This window comes from Phyllostomus discolor, chromosome 13 (genome assembly GCF_004126475.2).
Source record: "Phyllostomus discolor isolate MPI-MPIP mPhyDis1 chromosome 13, mPhyDis1.pri.v3, whole genome shotgun sequence".
Taxonomy (NCBI): Eukaryota; Metazoa; Chordata; class Mammalia; order Chiroptera; family Phyllostomidae; genus Phyllostomus; species Phyllostomus discolor.
The window spans coordinates 45,200,195-45,210,379 of record NC_040915.2 but is presented as its reverse complement, the minus strand read 5'-3'; positions in this window follow the sequence as shown (position 1 = coordinate 45,210,379).

Below are 10,185 nucleotides of genomic sequence, written 5' to 3'. Positions count from 1 at the left end.
CCTCAAGTCACATTCTGGGTGTTTGGGTTGAACTTCTGTTACAGGCTCTGAGAGACATGTCAGAAAGGAAGTAAAAAAAGCCACAGTGATTCATGAAGATTAAAGGTTTGTTTTTAACAAACGTGCTTTTTAAAAAATCGTGGAGCCTTTGTGCTAGAAACCAACTCTCTGTGGTGCCTGTTCCGTTAGTGCCAGCAGGGGGAGCACACACAGTGGGGGCCGGAGCTTGGCCTGTAAAACACTCCCTGTGTAATGGAGGCGTTCTCTTTTTAATGCACCCAAGGGAACAGTTTCCAAAGGGTTTAAAACAAATTACACAAGAAGTATAATGTCATGGATTTAAAAGTACAGCTTCATTCAACAATGCTGACATTAAAAGAATGTTGTTACCAGGTACAACTTTTTAGGGAAAGCAATTTAGTGAGAACTATAAAACTTATTTTGACTTGTTTTGCAGTTGTATCTTTTTAAAACGGTGTAACAGTTTTAAATGCTCTTTTTTTTTTGATCCAGCCACTCCAGTGCAAGCATTGTTGGATGCTGAAACACACACGCACACACCTGGAAATAATGTGGTTTTTAAATAGAGAATTGGATAAGTACATTATGCTACATCCAAAAAATGAAATATGCAGCCATTAAAAAAGAGGTTCTATCTGTCACGTTATGGAAAGACACCTTTAAAAAAAACCATTGTGGGTAGTATTTAATCTGATTCCACCCGTGTTTATTTAATTGTACGTACTCCAGGAAAAACTGTGCGCACGTACATCAGACTCTTAACAGTGACTTTCCTGAGGCAGGAATGATTACAGAGACTTGTATGGGTTAGGTCATGCACACTGTAATTCACTCAAATACATGCTAGCTTCATAACCCGGGGAAAAAGCTTTTCATAGATGGGAAATCAAATTCTAGAAAAAATTTTATTAGCCAAAAACAGACTGGGGATAACAGTCACCTTGCTCTTTTCCCTTAAGCAGTTTATATTTACCATTTTAATATGCCACCCATTACTGTCATGTGTTGAAAGATTACAGTCCATAGGAAGACTCAAAACAAGATTTATGAGGATTGTTTTATTCTGCCTTTTCCTTTTCTCCACAATTGCTAGTACTGAAGACTTCAGTGAAAAGTTTGGAACTGTGTCCAAAAGCCATTTGGTTTGTTTCTCCCTTCATGTTGTTTACAGAAGTTGGGAGGACCGCTCCATTAGGAGACGGGAACATTAGGGCCACATCTGTTCTGTGTTGGTTTTGAGATAAAACATCAATCATGACTTTCCACTTTGGTTCAGCGCCGCGGCTCTGATTTATAGGTGGCCTGGCAGCGTGCCCACGCTGCACACTGTTCGTCCCATTTCACCCTTGCGAGAACCTTGGTGGCAGACGCCAGTACTATCCCCTCTTCCAGGTGAAGAAGCCGAGGCCTTGAGAAACTAAATAATAACTTGCTGTAATAATATAATTAATATAAGTGATATATGGATAATATACTATCACACATCTGGAAGTTGGCAGAAATGACAGTTTAAGCCGAGTCTTTCCGAATTCAGGGCTGGCCCTCTCAGCCATGATAAGATGCTCACTTTGCTCCGTTGCTGCTTTTAGTAACACATTCAGGCAACAAGGTCAGGAGATTGCACTGTTCCTTCTGCTGTGTCAGCCGTTGAATGAATGTTCTAGAAGTGTAAGTGTGAACTCTGTTGTCCAGGACCTCAGCCATCTGATGAGAAATGTGTCCCTCAAGATGGAAACTGAGACACACGGGAAGATGGACGTGACTGCCCAGTGCTGTAGAGGCCCAGAGAGAGGGCTGCTAACACTGAGGTCGGTTGGAAAAGATTAGTGAAGGCGGCACGGGAACTAACTGGGCTCACCGGAACAAGTGGGCCAAGTTGGACAGGCTACATGGGAACGGGGTAAATCGAGCCAGCTATGTGCCACGATCGAGCCTGGTGTGAGGGGAACTATGGGGCAAAGGACCTGATGGGGAAGAAACTGTCCTAGCAGGAGGTATCGCCCCACGTTTTTGAGAGCCAGGGTCAGGCTTAGAAATTGAAACTACTTTAGTAGCAGCACAAAGGACTCAACAGATGGTCCACACTCAGGCACGCTTTTACCCACCGGTATTCTCATCCATCACTTTTTCTGCTCCATTGCACAGTCTCTGCGCTTGGCTCTCAAGGGCTATTTTCTTTAATGTTATTAATTGATTTTTAGAGAGGGAGAGGGAGATTAAGAAACATCGATTTGTTGTTCCATTTATGTATGCATTCCTTCATTAGCTGATTCTTGTATGCGCCCTGGCTGGGGATCAAACCGGCAGCCATGGTGTATTAGGATGACACTGTAAACAACCGGTTACCCAGCCAGTATAAAGTGTACAATTCAATGTTTTTTAGCCTATTACATTATTAATTTTTATAACAAAATTTCCCATTTTAACCTATTGACAGTAATTACATTCATAATGTTCAGTCATCACCATTAGCTAATTCCAAGTCTTTTTCATCACGCCAAACAAACTACCCATAAAGCAGTATCTCTCCATTCCCCGCCCCCCTACCCCGGTAACCTTTCATCTACTTTTTGTCTGGATTTCTAGGCATTTCATATAAGGAGAATCATACAATTATTTGTACTCTTGTGATTGGCTTCTTTTGCTTAGTTTAGTGTGTTTTAAGGGCTCCTCCATGTTGTAACATGTATGAGAACTTCGTTACTTTTTCTGGCTGAGTAATATTCCATTACATGGATATACCACATTTTGCTCAGCTATTTGTCCATGGGTTGTGTCCGCCCTGTGGCCTTAGTGACTAACACTGTGATGAACTTTGGTGTATAAGTATCTGTCCCCATTTCTGCTGCTCATAGTGCTTAAAAAAAAAATTGCCCTGGCCAGTGTAGCTCAGTGGATTGAGCGCGGGTTGCGAACCAAAGTGTCGCAGGTTTGATTCCCAATGGGGGCACATGCCTGGGTTGCAGGCCATGACCCCCAGCAACCGCACATTGATGTTTCTCTATCTCCCTCCCCTCCCTCTCTAAAAAATAAAGATTTTTTTATAAAAATAAAATCTTTAAAAAAGACATTTGCCATTTTATCACAAGACACCTTAAGACTTCTCCCTGAATCACTATCTGGCTGTCCTATATTGCCATTTAAGTGTTTTTTACATGGTCGTTGGCCATGCATCGTTGGAGCCCCAACACCTGGGACACTGAGGTGCATGCAGGAGGCACCCAAGTGTATATTGAATGAATGAAGACTTTGAGAGCCTAGACGGAGAGGGAGAGATGCCAGGGAGTCTGAATTACTAGTGGTCCCAGAATAAGGGCTCAGTGAGGGTGACTGGGAATGGAAAAACGAGACTCGAGGGGCATTCCACAGGGAGATTCCGCTGCGTCGGATTTAGCAGCAGACCTAGGGTCAGCGTTTTTGAGTCTGGTTGACTTGGAATGGAAGTTCCAATGGCTTTGATGGAAGTAGCTTGGGTGAAATGCAGTTTGCCATCCAAATTCTTGAGCACTGAAGAGCATGCTATGATTAATTCTGGGACAGCAGACATAAACTGGATTATCCTGGGCAAACTTCTGGAAGCAGTTGATTGGGCTTGGAGTCCTGTGGAAGGGGATCGTGAGAACAGTTTACTTCTGAAGCACACGGACCTTTAGGGGGCAGCCGACAGTTGGCATGATACCCAGCATGCCAATTCAAGTGTCCATGAAAGATCCGGGATAGAAGCACAGACATGAGACAGGAGGTTCTAGTGGGATTAGAAGATAGAATCTGATCCCTGACGCAAACGTAAGAATCAGAAAAGAATTATTCTAAGGAGTTAATCAGCATAAGAAGGTCACCAGTAAAACATGGAACACAGAGAAAGGAACTTCTTGGAGTTATTGATAGCATTTAAATCTCCAGGAAACTGTGTTTTTTGGCATTAGAACTCTGGGGCAAGCCCTCTTGCTTTTGCATTTGTGTGCGAATGAGTGAGTTGCCCCAGCCCTCCTGGTCTGACCAGCTCAGGAACAGAATGCCAAGCTGGACATCTTCGAACTCCAGAACATGTTGCCTGGCCAGCCACCTTTACCGAAAGGAGGAAAAATCATTTGGAAAGATGGCCGCGTGCATTCCCTCCCGTTGTTCTGGCAAATTCTTCGTCCTGAAGTTCCTTTGCACTAACAGGAAGGCTATCGCTGCCAGGAGACACTTAAGGCATGTTAAGTAATGTTTCCTTTAGAGCAATTTACAAGTGTTGTGCTTTTCCCCGGTACAAAAGACAGATCTAAGAAAAATGTCTAATGCAGCTGGGGAAGATTTTCATTCTTAGGAGGCCGCTGGACGTTTAGAAATGAGCTGAAGGGGAGCCGAACTTTTACATTAACAAATGTTCCTCTGATGTACCCCACAAGGTCCGTGGCATTCTGCATCTGTTAAGTGGCTGACCGAGAAGTTCGGAGCAAGCTGTGTGTCTGTCTACTCGTGTCAATTACGGGCTTCAGTTTCCTTATTCATTAGAGGAAGAGGGAAAGTGAGCTAAATTCTAAAGTCCCATCTAGTTTCAAAATTATCATTTTAGAAGATGGTTCCGTGAGAAAGAGGAGGTCTTGACCCCCTGGACATATCCCTGTGTGCCACAGGTCAGTGTATTGCTCCACGTGTCCTTTGAATGACATTCAATCAGGAGGATCTGACTTATATCAGGTTACTGGAACTTAACCTTGGAATCCATCCTACTTTGGGGTAATCGATTTGAAAGAGAATTGTAAAAATAAATTCTGGAAAAGGTGGATTCTCCTTTGCCTCTGTATTTTTCTCTACAAATAATTTGCTTCATGTATCCTTTGTGGAAGTTTATCAGTCCTTCTGGTGTGTTTTTGCTTGATTTCTTTATGACAATTATCACCTTCTCTCCTGCCATGTAACCACTGATGTGTTTTCCTTCATTCTCACTAGCATGTAAATGTGTTACTTCTCCCATCTTGAAAAAAAACCTCTTTCTACTTCCACCACCTGATAACCTTCATTTCTTCCTTCCCTGCACAACAGACATTTATATAACTTACAAAATGATCCCCTGGTAAGTCTAATACCCACCTGACACCAGGTGTTTTAAAGTAAATCATGGCCCTGTCTAGGTAGCTCAGTTGGTTAGGGCACTGTTCTAATACACTAAGGGTGTGAGTTAAATCTCTGGTCAAGGCACATACAAGAATCAACCAATGAATGCATAGTAAGTAATATAATAAATGGTTGTTTCTTTCTCTCTTCCTCTTTCTAAAGTCAATAAATTTAAAAAATAGCCCTGGCTAGTGTGGCTCAGTGAATTGAGTGGGCCTGCAAACCAAAGGTTGCTGGTTTGATTCCCAGTCAGGGCACATGCTTGGGTTGTAGGCCAGGTCCCCAGTAGGGGGCATGAGAGAAGCAATCACACATTGATGTTTCTCTCCCTCTCTTTTTCCCTTCCTTCTGTCTATAAAAATAAATAAAATCTTTAAAAAAATAAAATAAAGTAACTCCTAGACATTTTTCTTTCATAAATACTTTAGTATGTATTGTTACTTTCTTATACACTATTTTTTTACAATATTATTTATCTTTCCTCATTAGGATGGCAGCTCCATTAGAACATGGGCTTTTGTTTCTTTTGCTCTCTGCTATATCCCTGTGGTCTAGAACAATTTGAGGCACACAGCAGGTGCATAATAAATCTACGTTGAATGAAAGTACAGCAAAGAAGCTGGAAGGAGAGGAAAAGAAACCGGTTATCAATGAGTGTCTCATAATAATGATTTTTTTATGTTCACATGGTGTTTCATGAATTATTAAGCATTTTTATGTATAATTAATATCTTTTTTAATTTTATTATATATTTTTAATATATTTCATTGATTATGCTATTCAAGTTGTCCCATTTTTCCCCTTCACTCCCCTCCGCCCTGCACACTCCTTCCCACCCACATTCCCCTCCTTCAGTTCATGTCCTTGTGTCATACTTATAAGTTCTTTAGCTTCTACATTTCTCATACTGTTCTTACCCTCCCCCTGTCTATTTTCTACCTACCATCTGTGCTACTTATTCTCTGTGCCTTTGCCCCCTCTCTCCCCTCCCACTCCCCTGTTGCTAACCCTCCATGTGATCTCCATTTCTGTGGTTCTGTTCCTGTTCTAGTTGTTTGCTTAGTTCGCTCTTGTTTTAGGTGTGGTTGTTAATGATTGTGAGTTTGCTGTCATTTTACTGTTCATATTATCTTCTTTTTCTTAGATAAGTCCCTTTAACATTTCATATAATAAGGGCTTGGTGATGATGAACTCCTTTAACTTGACCTTGTCTGAGAAGCACTTTATCTGCCCTTCCATTCTAAATGATAGCTCTGATGGAAGAGCAATCTGGGATGTAGGTCCTTGCCTTTCATGACTTGGGATACTTCTTTCTAGTCCTTTCTTGCCTGTAAGGTCTCTTTCGAGAAATCAGCTGGAAGTCTTATGGGAACTCCTTTGTGGGTAACTGTCTCCTTTTCTTTTGCTGCTTTTAAGATTTTCTTCTTGTCTTTAATCTTGGGTAATGAAATTATGACGTGCCTTGGTGTGTGCTTCCTTGGGTCCAACTTCTTTGGGACTCTCTGAGCTTCCTGGAGTTTCTGGAAGTCTATTTCCCTCACCAGGTTGGAGAAGTTCTCCATCATTATTTGTTCAAATAAGTTTTCAATTTCTTGGTCTTCCTCCTCTCCTTCTGGCAGCCCTATGATTCAGGTGTTGGAATGTTTAAAGTTGTCCCAGAGGTTCCTAAGCCTCTCATTTTTTTTTTAGTTCTTGTTTCTTCATTCTTTTCTAGTTGGATGTTTCTTTCTTCTTTCTGGTCCACATCATTGATTTGAGTTCCAGTTTCCTTCCCATCACTATTGGTTCCCTGTACGGTTTTCCCTTATTCCACTTAGCATAGCCTTCATTGTTCCATCTAATTTGCAACCAAATTCAACCAATTCTGTGAGCATCCTGATCACCAGTGCTTTGAACTGTGCATCTGATAGGTTGGCTATCTCTTCATTGCTTAGTTGTATTTTTTCTGGAGCTTCGATCTGTTCTTTTGTTTGGGCCATTTTTTTGTCTTGACACACCTGTTACATAGTGAGGGGTGGAGCCTTAGGTGTTCACCAGGGTGAGGCAACCCCCATTGCTGCTTTGTGCCATTGTGTGTGGGGGAGGGGTCCGAGTGAGAACAATGGCGCTTGCTCTGCTCTCTGCCAGATTTCAGTCACTTCCCCCACTACACACAAGCAAAGTGGGCCCTTCTGGTGCTGATTCCTGGGTGGGTGGGTTTGTGTATGTTCTAGGACCCTGTGGGTCTCTCCAAGGAACTCTCCTATGAGACTAGGAGTTTCTCCTGCTGCTGCCTCCACCCCCACAGGTGTTTTCAATCCGTGGTTTGAGGCTTTATTTCCCCGAGCCGGGGCCCTGGGTTGCACAGTCTGTCCCACTCCCCAGTTGTTTCTCCTGGTTTATCTGCACAGGAATGTGGGACCGCCCGCTCCACCAGCCGCCACCTTGCCAGTCCACCTGCTGCTGCCTTGCCAGCCAGCTGCAGCCTTGCGCGCCTTGTTCCACAGTCCGCTGCCTCACTGGGTCCGCCAGCCCCTGCCTTGCCTGCCCTGGTCCTCAGGACACCACCTTGCGAATCTTCTCTGCCCAGCTGCCTGTCTCCATCCCTCCTACCGGTCTGGATGGATATGTCTTCTTTAACTCCTTGGTTGTCGGACTTCCATACAGTTTGGTTTTGTGTCAGTTCTGGTTGTTTTTTCTGTTTGTTTGTTTTTAAATTGTCCTTCTTTTGGTTGTGCGAGGAGGTACAGTGTGTCTTCCTACGCCTCCATTTTGGCCAGAAGTCTAATTAATATCTTAAACCTTTTATTTAAATGAGTTACGTGTGAGGTGCTTAACTCATGCTTCTCATTCATCCACTATCAAATATTTATTGAGTACCTACTACGTGTCAGGCACAGAAGACAGAATGGTTATCAAGACTGATAGGACACCTGCCTTGTGAGTGTCCTGTCATCCAGGTGAGTGTAGGAGTCTCAGGAATTCAGAGAAGTATCCCGCCCACTCTACCCATCTTGTGAAACAAGTTTTACAGAGATGAGAAAAAGTAACAAGCACAGATTTGAATATGGTGAAGGCGAGACACACAAGGCAGTGAGGTCATTAGTTATCAACCTGATTGTCCAAACTGTAATTCCCATTCAGAAGCTTGAGGGATTAGGGGAGAAAGGAATCACTTTTTAGGGGGAGGAGGTATGGCCATTTCAACCAAAAATGTTGCTTGAGTCTATGAATGCTGGTCCTGAAGGACCAATGGCTATGTGTCTTTGTAATAAGATGTCAATTCAGACAGAGACGTAATTATATGAGTATTTGGCATTTACAGGGTAGTGTGGAGAAGGTAAATTGGGGACTCACTGTCATGTGGTTTATAGATGTGTTCATTTTTTAATGGTTCCATTGAGGTATAATTTACATAAAATAAAAATCACCCATTTTAAGTGTACGATTCAGTAATTTATTAGCAAATCTGCAGAGCTGAGCAGCAGTCATCACAATCCAATTTTAGAAAATACCCTGTCAACCCCCAAAAGGCCCCTCCTGCTCAATTACAATCACCCCCATTCCTACCTCATTACCAAGAACCATGAGCCTTTCTGCTGCTGTCAGTTCGTCCTTGCCGGGCATTTCGTATCAATGTAGTCAAAGATTATGTGGGGTTTTTTTCCTGTCTTGTTTCTTTCACCTAGCATGATTTCATTTTTAGCACGGTACTTTTGAGATTCATCCACGTTGTTATCAGCAGTTTGTTCTTCGAATTTTTTGTTGAATCAGATTACACCGTAGGGACATGCCACATGTGGTTTATGTAGTCGTCATTTGGTGAACATTTGAATTGTTTCCACCTTTGGACTATTATCAGATGTGCTTTTAACTACTAAATAGTTCAAAGGTAGAAAAAAGCACAGCGGCACGCATTTAGGGTGTTTTACTGCGTGCCGGACAGTGTTCTCAGTGTCCGATGCAGGGGTGCATCGAGCCCGTGTTGGCACCCAGAGCAGGTCAGCTTTTACATACATATACTTCTTTCTTCACTTGCTGTTTGAGAGCAAGTATAGGTTCATAGCAAGATTAAGTGGAAAGCAGAGAGTTCCCACGTACCCACCTGCCCGCTGCATCTCTCTCTCTCTCTCTCTCTCTCTCTCTCTCTCTCTCTCTCTCTCTCTCTCACACACACACACACACACACACACACACACAACTTCCCCCACTTCCACATCCAGCAGCAGTGTGGTACATCTGTTACAACTGATGAGCCTGCATTGACACATCGTTACCAGCTGAAGCCCACAGTTTATGCTGTACATCCTGAGTTCTGACAAGTATATAACAACACGTGTACACTAATTCTAGTGTCATGTAGTTTCACTGCCATAAAAATCCTGTGCTCCACCTGTTCCTCCCCCTCCCCAACCTGCCCCACCAAATCCTGGCAATCACTGATCTTTTCTTTTTTATTTTTTTCTTTTCTAGAATGTCATAGAGTTGGAACCACACGGTGTGTAGCCTTTAGTGACTGGCTTCTTTTGGTGCATTTGAAAGTTTCTTCCAGGTCTCTTCGTGGCACAAGGTAGTGCCCCGACAATTGACAGAACGGTTTATAGTGCTAACTGAACAGTTTTGACAGTTATTAGCAAACTAGCATAAGTTAAGACACTATATTATTCACTCTCTTTTTATTTTTTAAAAGATTTTATTTATTTTAGAGAGAGGAAGGGAGCAAGAAAGAGAGAGAACATCGATGTGCAAGGGATACAACAATGGATTGCCTCTTGCACACCCCCAACTGGGGACCTGTCCTGCAACCCAGGCATGTGCCCTGACTGGGAATCGAACCAGCGACATTTCGGTTTGCAGGCCAGCACTCAATTCACTGAGCCACTCCAGCCAGAGTTTATTCATGTCTTGCTAATTTAACATATAGGATAAAAATCTTTCTTAATATATCAATGTAATTAAAAAACCATTACTCCATTGTCTTTTTATACTGTAATAATCAGTTTTATTTTTCATTAAAATTGTACTGGCCTCATTATTTAGCTGAAGCTTAATAAAATATTTTCACTCCATTTTATTTTTCT